Here is a 9,690-nt window from a genome sequence, read left to right as displayed (position 1 = left end):
CATCATGAACCGTACATCAGCCTCACTTCGTAATGAGATAGGGATATAGAAAGTAGATCCCGCTACATAACTACTATATCTAAATATTACCTCTATCCCATCATCTCTATTTATGGATAATGCATCACATAATCTATCGATTAATGTGTTGAAGTCAACTTGACGATGCATGTTTATACGAAGAGATGGTTGCCTATCATATTTTATCCTGTTTGGCCCATTAACAATGTTTCCATGCATAAAACATAAAAATTCCACGACGTCCATCATAGTTTGGCCAATGCAATTTGATATTTATTATAATATATGTAAGTATATATTAGGCCAACTATATTAATGTGTTATTACTACTTTTATAAAGGAATGTTTTTTTAAAAAAAATAATATTCACCTTCAAACAAATTAATAATAAAATGTAGGTACAAAATCATGATAAATATTATTACTATAGACATACATCATTAGTTGACCATAAATCAATGATAAATATTATTTTATATTGACATGAATCTTTGTTTTTTAATCATCATAAAATTTATAATATTAAGATGAATAATCCAAAATAAATTGATTAGATAAATGGTAAACATAATAACAACAACAACAATAATATTAACAATAACATTAACATTAACATTCAAACATTCAATATTCAATAATCAATACGTCATTCCAAATAATAGTAAATAACTATGTATATAACCTTTGAATGACTTGACTGTAGAGTTTTTATCAGAAATAATAGTCACGGTTAACAAAATTAAAAAAAAAAAAGTAATACAAAATTATGGACATTTTACATTTTTGTTTCATTTGAGAAATAAAACGTCCAATTAACCGACTATAAAATAAATTCTCCAATTAATCAATTATAAAATAAAACGTCTATATGTATGTATACATTTTTTTAAATTTTCCTAAGTCAATCACATGGGATTTCACAGATTTTTAATTTTTAGGTTTGTTCAATATCATCTAATCTATTTTCAATAATATAGACTCTAAAAAAATTGAAGATACAAATTTGACGTTAAAATGCTATTCCATATTCATTTTTGTTTTAATCCATTTATCAAACATATAATAGCATAGGTTTATGTAAAATTTAATGCTTGATTTATTATATTACTTTGAATAATAGTTATAAGATATAAACATTTACTCATCAGGTAAACAAATAAGGGATGTAATTTACACCAATACCACTATTAACTTTAAATTCTTATTTAAATACCGATTTTTAGATTTCATTTTCTTTCTTTAATTCTTTTTATTAAAAAAGTATATAATTGGTTTTAATTTTTTTTTCTTTTCTCCAGAAAATAAAGAATCACTATTTTTTTCCATTAAGAACATATTCTTAATTTTACGTTTAATACTACTAATAAATTTTAAAATTTTGGCAAAATAAAAAAAGATGTTTGATTATGCTCCTAATTGCAAACATTTTTCTTTTACGTGTGATGAATATAGATAAATATTTGATGTGAATGATATATTTTTAGATAACATTAGATTTTTTCTTTAAACGTGAATTAAAGATAAATTTTGATTTTTAAAAATTTGAGTTAGATTATTTTTATAAAAAGTATGGAGGAAATGTGATTTTTTTTTTTGTAAAAAAACCTCTCATTTTACATGTGATGTTAACAGATATGGAAAATATGTTTTTTATTATTTTTCTCTTACATATGATGCTAAAAAATAAGAGAAAAATAAATTATTAATGATTTCTGTTGAGAATATCCTAGAACTCGCAGTTCGTGTTAAATATTTTATTTATCAATAATAATAAATTGTTGATTTTGCATCTTATTATGAAAATCCAATAAACATATTCATGGATATAGCCTGAATAATGTAACTTTATGTAGCGACATAAATAGGATCAAATTAACAGTATATAGCCTAAATGGTCTAATAAGTATATGGGTATCTCATCCTGGTAACACTATTGGATGCAACCCACTCTGTAGTTGTTACAAAGAAGTGTAAAGTACTACAAACGATGTGATCCACAGATCGTTCATGTTGAGACATGTGAGTAAAGGCATCCTATGCAATGAGTTTGCATATAGATTGGACCATGAAAATAGTCACTTTTCTTTATAACAATCGTTTACTATTAAAACTGACTATTTCATTTATTACATAACCTAGGTTAACTCGATCTTAATCCTAAGCTAGCTATGAACTCCTATTTGTTCAGGGTTATCCTTTGATCTGCAAACGGTGAGAGTAGTCCAACAACACTGCTCAATAAGCTTCCCATTTTGGGGATAAGACTAGATGAATAGTTGGGAACATAGCCTTGCAAGATGGAATTCACTCCTATCCGATTAAGAGTTCGCAGATAGGTTGTTCTCTTAAGTACTGATTCCAGGTCTTGAACAATCGAGGCCCTGCCTTCTCATGATAGAGAAAGGACTTGATTCATAGCTGTTATGAATCAGAATTGTTCATTAGAGGGTCAGTGAGAACTTAAGGAACAAGATGTATTCATAGGAGTAAAACGGTTATATTAACCTAACTGTGATTATGAACAACCTGTGAAGAATCAACTTACTGATTATGGTTATAAAGTGGACATAATATATCTACAGTGAGGGTAGTTCAACTATAGGCTATAGTGGAGTGTCCCATTAGTTAACGAATAAGGGTTAGATAGATCTAATGAGTTTAGCCGATTAATCTCGGATCGTTGGAGTCCATGATTAGTAGGTCCGTGAAGTCCCCCTACTAGCTTGTAAATGGTTAAGTTTTAGAGTAGCTTGATAAATTAATTTGAAACGTTCAAATTAAAATTAAACAGAATAGGAGAATATATATATTTAAATATGATTTAAGTATATGAATATGGATTTGTACAAAAAAATAATTTAATATTTGATATTAAATTAACTAGTATTTTAAAATTAATTTATGAAATTAATTTTAGAAAATTAAGTTTTCAATTTTAAAATCAAAATTTTGATTTTGAGATAAATTGAAAAATTGGAAAAACATGCACAAAATGGAATTTCATGATTTTCCATTATCATCTTCTTCATGCTCACGCAAAAGTCACTTCCTCTTCTTCATTAACTCCAAGCATGAGCTGCAAGCCATGCACATTTCTTCTTTGCATGTTCATCTGCAATAAATAAAGAATTAAGTGATTTTGAGGGTGCATTCTACAGAAATTTTAGAGAAAATTTTGAGCAGAAGAAGAGTTCTTCAAACAGTGCTAGTGCAATGAGCTTTTCTCTGTAATTTCATTGCTTCAAGTTATTCTTGAGTTCCACAACTCATTCTAAAGCTCCAAGAGAATAGTGGGGAAGATTTTGAGGTGGTTCATGGTGATCTTTGGAGAAGACTACTGTTGTTTGATCAAGATCTTGAAGAGTTCTTCAAAAGTATGATATAAAACCCTCTTATTTAGATGAGCATGCTTTAGTTTCTGCAAAAATTAGTGAATTTGAATGCTTATTGATCCTTGTTACTTCCGCTACATGTTATTACACTCTTACAATTTCACATGTAAAATTTTTCTCTTTCAAAGTTAATCATCTCAATATGAACAAAAATAATACCCTATTTATCTAAATAATTTTAAAAGTGTCTTTTTGTCTAGTTATCTTTGTAAAGTACCTTATTTTTTCAATTAACCAGTTAGTACATTTGATTTTGAATTTATTAGATCATTGACTTAGTGAATTTTTTTTAAAAAAAATCTAGAATCATTTAGAAGTCTAATAACCTATTTTTAATAGTTAATCCGAATATATATAACACAATGTTAATCACATGTAATTCTCCTTTATGAAAATCCATGAAATTAAACCAATATAAAAAAAAATTATGAGAATCAATACAAAAGAAATTAACTTACTATAAAAAAATATAACAACTTATTAAAAGAAAAATATTGCATCTTATCAAAAAATCTTTGAATGATGGTTTATAGAACTTTTCTTCAATATAATATCAACTGTAAACAAAATAAACATTAAAAAACCAGTAAAGATTATCAAAAATTTATTTTTTTTGTTAAATAACAAAAATATATCAATTTACCAAATAAAATACTACATTGAAACGAATTAATAATATGAAAGTGGAAGGAGAAGAAGACAAAAGTAGACGGATCAGTGAGGTCGTCAACCGGTTTTGAAAGCGTCTGTTCAAGAGATGCATTTGGATAAAGATAAAAAAAAACAGCCATCATTTATCTAAATAAATTGAAAACTACCCCTTTTACCTAATGAAAATAAAATTGAATCCCAAAAATCTAATTAACCCCATTGGGTAATAGAGCACTTTGTCTTTTACATTATTGAAACAAGGCATTTATAAGTTAAAAATAAAAAATGAATCCACTTTAATGGGGCAACTAGACATCATTGCTAAATTGATAAATTAATTGAATTGAAGAAAAGGCAGAGAACAAAAATGGGAGGAAAAGTCATGTTTGGGGAACAACAAAAATTGAATATTGATTTGATATAGTGGAAGACTAGACTAGAAGGGCCATGTTAGAGTCTGAACACATACATGGGTTGGTTCATTTTCAAAGGGAAGAATCAATGGACTTTTACACAAAATCCAAGTCAATTAACCAAACATTACTTCCAAATTCCAACAACCCCAACTCTATTTCAAGCCCCACACAAAGTCATGTTTAGAAACTTTAAAGAACACAATAGTTTGCTAATGAACTTATAAGAAAGATTATAGTTACGTATGATAATTTTCAATTTCCATTTTCAGTCAAGACAACAATCAATTTTCTCTAAAAATTAAGATCTCGTTTAGTAATAGTTTTTTTTTAATAAAAAAATTAAGCATATTTCTTCCTCATTTCTTACCATGGTTTGCATTTTTCTTAAATATAAGAGTTGATATTCTAGTTAAATTCTAAAAAAAAAAAATACCTTTTTTTTTCAAATTTTGAAAATATTAATAAAAATGTAGATAACAAATCAATAAACTTAGAAGTAGAGGAAGTTGGTTATAGGCTTAATTATCAAAAACAAAAAATCAAAATTAAGGTTCCGTCTGATAATGATTTCGATTTTGTTTTTGATTTTTGAAAATTAATCATATTTTTTCACATTTTCTTACCATTATTTGTATCTCTATTAAGTACAAGAGTTGCATTTTTATCTCAATTCTAAAAAAAAAAAATCAATTTTTAAAAATATTTTTTTAATTTTAAAAAATTGATTTAGTTTTTGAAAATATGGGTAAAAAATAAATAATATAGTAAAAAGTTTAGGGATGACAAAACAATTACTAAATGGGGTTAGAAATTTTAAATTCATTCGTTGTATGGTTTGAACTGAAAAACAAAAGAAAATGAGAAATGATAATGATGCGTTAGTTAGGAATTCAATGACCCAATTGACCCACTTCACTAGAAGACTTTAAATTTTTATTTCTCCACAAAATAAATAAATAAGAGAATTATTATTTCTTGGAGTGGGATATTGCCCATATCAACATTCTAGAATCATTATTTTGTAAGAAAAAGAAAATAATAAATGGAAAAAGCTACAATTGGGAAGCCAAAATTGAAAACAGAGCGTCAAGCATCTTTATATAAAAGGAAGAGGAATTCTATGTTCCTTTGTCTTGAAGTCCCAAAAACAGAGCAATACAAACAGAGAGCTTCTAAATCTCCCACTCACATGGCCGGAATCTCTCCGCTCTCAGCCACCCACTTCCTCTTTCTCTCTTTCCTCCTCTCCTCTGCCATAGCTTTCGCTATAGGCGAAGATGAATACTCCTTTGGAAGAACATTGGACAGAAAACTTTTGGGTCTTAGAAAAGAGAAGCTCAGCCACTTGCGTCTTTACTGGCACGACGTTCAAAGTGGCAAAAACCCAACCTCAGTCCAAATCGTGCCCCCTGTTTCGAACACGTCAAGGACTGGATTCGGTGCGGTCCAAATGATCGACAACCCATTGACAGCAACTTCAGATCCGAAGTCCAAACTGTGGGGAAGAGCACAGGGACTTTACGCGGCAGCTTCGCAAGACAAATCTGGGCTGTTAATGGCGATGAATTTCGCGTTTGTGAGTGGGAAATACAACGGAAGCTCCATCACCATATTTGGAAGAAACCCATTTATGGAGAAAGTGAGAGAGATGCCTGTGATCGGTGGAAGTGGGCTGTTCAGATTTGCGAGAGGATATGCGGAAGCCAGAACCAGCAAGATTGATTTCTACACAGGGGATGCTGTTATTGAGTATAACATTTACGTACTTCATTATTGATTCCACTTTGTTCTCTCTGTTTGTGTTTCGTTTCTTTAATTTAGTTTCTTCTGGAACAGGGGCTGGGTTTTGAACTTTTCAATAATTTAAATGTTTGTTTAGTGGGTGAAAGTGGAAAGCCTGCTTCGCCGGACTGTTTATCCACAGAGTGAGTTTTTTTGTTGTTTGAATTGGAATCACTGTTAACTCTACTTCATATTCTACCACATCTAAATTATATGAATTGCTCACTACAGAAGGATTCTTTTTTGTACGGGTGACTACAAATCATTGTGTGTGACATTTTGCTAGTGAAAATACCACAGAAATAATTTTCTATATTCATAAGATAAGGATTGTGAGGTCGTCCTTTTTTCCAACGTGAATTTTCAACCACGGTGGGAGTGAAGGCACTGTTGTATTTTCACTGGATAATGGTGATGGAGGCAAAATATTTTAAATCACAATTTTCAAATTTTAGATTCAACTATTCTTTTTCCCGTAGAATTTGAATCATTTCTAAAACAAATAGAAAGAAAAACCTCAAATCATATTAAAAAATAATTAAAATATTTAGAGATATAACAAAACAATTTAACATTTAAAACAATTTTTCAAAAGAAATATGAAAAAGAGGATGATGCGAAACACACCTCACAGGCTAATTCCACGTTGGGATTTGGTTTAGGAAGGAATTCAATTAAAAGAATTAAGAAACAATAATTTTATATGAGAAATGCTTTTGCCTTGGTGGAGCAGATGATGAAAAATAGTGGACTGTGATCAGATGTTTGGGCGTGACGCGTGGGACACAAGTCTGTCTCCCCTTTTCTTCTTTTCCCTTCCTTTCCTCCTATTTTACTCCTAATCATTTTAAGAAATCTTATATTTCATATTTCAAAATTGTTATTTTTTTATTATCAAAATCAGTTAAATAATAATAATTTTTTTGTGTGAAATCAAAGCCTAAAAAGAAAAGAGACCATTTTTATACACTAATTATATATATATATATATATATATATATATTCAACTTAAACAACATGTACTTGTTTCGAACCGTCCCTCCCAACAGGTTATTGAACTAAAAAGATCCATTTATAAAAAGTTGAAGTGTCTTTCATTTTGCCAAAGATACGAAATGATTTTCTAGTCCAAGTATGTAAAGGTTTAAATTTCAATTTTACCTATTACACTTTTAAATTTATTCTATTTTGGTTTATAAACTATTAGGAGGTGTTTAAATAATGAAAGTTCTGTACCATAGTTAATAGCTAGATATAAATATGCTACAACCTCAAATTGTTGGTGAAAAACATTATGAGCTTAATTTAGAATAGGTCACCCATCGTTTAGGAGATGTGTTAAAAAATAGGGAGGGTAAGGTTATTATTTCAATCCTTTATAACAAACTTTCTCTCCCTCCAACTATGTTTACTTTGACTCCATCCTCCGACAACCACCTATCGACCTATTTCAACGACTAATTTTAGCAAAGACCACCTCTAACATCCAATTTTGAGGATGATTATCTCTAGCAACCACTTGTGCCCACCAACTTTGAGGATTGCTCCGACGACCAATTGAGTATTTAATATACCTTCTTTTATAATAATTTGACACTATAGAACATTAAGTATTACAAATCAACACTTTTGAGAAAATGTAACTAAACATGTAGAGGTTTTTTTTTCAAAAAAAAAAAATAGTTTAAACAATTTTTACAAAAAGTGTTAAAATGAAAATGAATTCTTGAAAAACATTTTTTCCTAGATAATCCAGACATGCCCTAATATATAACTTATTTCATGGGTCTTATCAAGTGTAAAGAAGAAAATTGTGTATGCGGAAAAAATCATCATTAAATTGAGCTAGAGAATAAAATAAGAAATATCACGATTTACAACAATTTATACATTGAAATACAATTCATATAATATAATAACTTATTTTTGTATTGCTAGCTCCTAAAATAATACAATGGATTCTTTTTCAACTGTTTTTGAATGATAACCTACCATTATTTTTTTTAAAATTATGTATCTAAGTTGAAAATATTTTTTGTCCGTCACGATGATTGTGACCTATGCTTGGAAATTATCACTACTATATATATGTGTATATATGTGTGTATATTGTGCAATATTATAGAGATATAAAATTGATAATCTTTTATACACCTCAAATATGAAATTTTCAATTATATGAATTTTTAGCCGCATCTCATATATTTTGTACATGTTCATGACGAAATGGACGGAGAATGATGATCGAAGTATCGTTAAAATGGAGAAACCGATAAAGAAATTCATAGGTAACATCCTTTTTACAAAATACCGAAAATAGCATCGATATTACCGATATTATGATAATATCGCCGATATTTCGGTGATATTTTGACTTTCATTTTTGTTCTATATTCATCATATTTAACGTTAAAATAATGCCCAGTTGCCAAGAAAAAACCCTTTTTGCATTTTTGTTTCGTTCCTTTTTTAATCTACCAATATTATTCCTTTTTTTTAAATCCTAGTATTATTCCTTTGTCATGTTTTAGCTTTTATTATTATTATTATTATTAATTATTATATAAAATTTATTGATATTTTTATAAGGAAAAAAATATCTTTTTGATTCCTAGGTTTTGGATTTAGTTTCTATTTAGTTCATAGGTTTCAAAATATTACATATTTAGTTCTTAAGTTTTGAGTTAATTGGTTTCCATTTAGTCTCTAGGTTTCAAAATGCTATAATTTTACCCTTGGCATTTAAGTTTTGTTTCAATTTGATCCTCATATTTCGAGGTTTACACTTTTTACCTCAATTTTTCACTAACTATTCACTTTCCGTCTTTTGAAATTAATTTTTATGTTAATAAATTAAAAATTGTTAAAGGAATTATAATTAATTTCATTTCACTGTTTTTATCACTTTTAAAATTAAATTTAAAATTTCACTTCTAATTATTTTAATTAATTAATAGAAATTGACGTTAATTATTGAAAGTAAGTTTTAAGGAAAATTTGAGGTTAAAGATGTAAAATCTTGAAATTCAGGAATTAAATTGAAACAAAACTCAAATCTTAAGGGTAAAGTTGTAACATTTTGAAACTTAAGAACTAAATTAAAACAAAACTCAAAACTTAAGGACTAAATATGATTAAATAATATACATAAATTTGAAAATTTGAATATATAATTATATTACTTACATTATAAAATATCAAATAAAAATAGTGATTAGTGGTGACCAGAAGAAATATCTAAAAAATAAAAAACATTTGAAAAGAAACATAAGAGTTTCTAAATATAGAAATACATATTAGCCCTAACAAAATAAGTTATGATGATAAAATATTTGAATCTCAGAAAACATTTTAAGTTATGATGATAAAATATTTGAATCTCAGAAAACATTTTAAAACTTATGAACTAAATAGAAACTAGATTTTAA

General features: G+C 27.9%; 1 pseudogene across 1 annotated transcript; it reads left to right on the top strand.

Moving 5' to 3' along the window:
• The first annotated feature begins 5,405 nt into the window (after positions 1-5,405).
• On the top strand, positions 5,406-6,448 carry LOC120088447 (dirigent protein 20 pseudogene; annotated as a pseudogene). Its single transcript, XR_016523922.1, has one exon. The product of XR_016523922.1 is annotated as a dirigent protein 20 pseudogene (transcript).
• Positions 6,449-9,690: the final 3,242 nt, after the last annotated feature.

The sequence above is a fragment of the Benincasa hispida genome, chromosome 10 (assembly GCF_027475165.1).
Source record: "Benincasa hispida cultivar pf3 chromosome 10, pf3_genome.v1.1, whole genome shotgun sequence".
Taxonomy (NCBI): domain Eukaryota; kingdom Viridiplantae; phylum Streptophyta; class Magnoliopsida; order Cucurbitales; family Cucurbitaceae; genus Benincasa; species Benincasa hispida.
Note: the sequence above shows the minus strand (reverse complement) of the source record. Positions and strands in the feature narration are given on the sequence as shown.